This window comes from Acanthisitta chloris, unplaced genomic scaffold (genome assembly GCF_000695815.1).
Source record: "Acanthisitta chloris isolate BGI_N310 unplaced genomic scaffold, ASM69581v1 scaffold14258, whole genome shotgun sequence".
NCBI lineage: Eukaryota > Metazoa > Chordata > Aves > Passeriformes > Acanthisittidae > Acanthisitta > Acanthisitta chloris.
Window position 1 is genome coordinate 6,614 of NW_008686625.1, and position 585 is coordinate 7,198.

The 585-nt window shown below is 50.4% G+C and overlaps 1 protein-coding gene across 1 annotated transcript in view; it reads left to right on the plus strand.

Annotated features, from left to right (window-relative positions):
• Nucleotides 1-585, plus strand: part of RPS6KA1 (ribosomal protein S6 kinase, 90kDa, polypeptide 1) — an 18,391-nt gene that overhangs the window by 1,796 nt on the left and 16,010 nt on the right. The window lies entirely within an intron of this gene.

Sequence of the window (585 nt, forward strand, 5' to 3'; positions counted from 1 at the left end):
CCTGCTGATTAGAGATGCTGAGTGTGCCTGGGAGAGAAGCCCAATCTTTGCCGTGGAGGTGCCAAACTTCCCTGCAGACGCAGGACACCATGACCAGGACAGATGTTTTTGAAGCTTGTCCCAGTGTAGCTGAGAGATCTAGACATTAATCAGCCTGTGAGAAACTCATTCTGTCTCCTTGGTGCTCTGATTGTTGGGGATCATGTGTAGCCAAGTGCCAGCAGTGCCTGGGAGAGAAGCCCAATCTTTGCCGTGGAGGTGCCAAACTTCCCTGCAGACGCAGGACACCATGACCAGGACAGATGTTTTTGAAGCTTGTCCCAGTGTAGCTGAGAGATCTAGACATTAATCAGCCTGTGAGAAACTCATTCTGTCTCCTTGGTGCTCTGATTGTTGGGGATCATGTGTAGCCAAGTGCCAGCACCGTGTCCTTCTTCACTCTGTCAGAGGTTTTCAAAGCAGATCAATATCAATTTATTAACAGGCACTGGTTCCAGGTTCTCTCCTGGAGCCACCACACAGCTCAGAACTGCATGACTGGTGGGACATCACCAGTGACTCTGAACAGCTCTCCTAGTCCTGCTG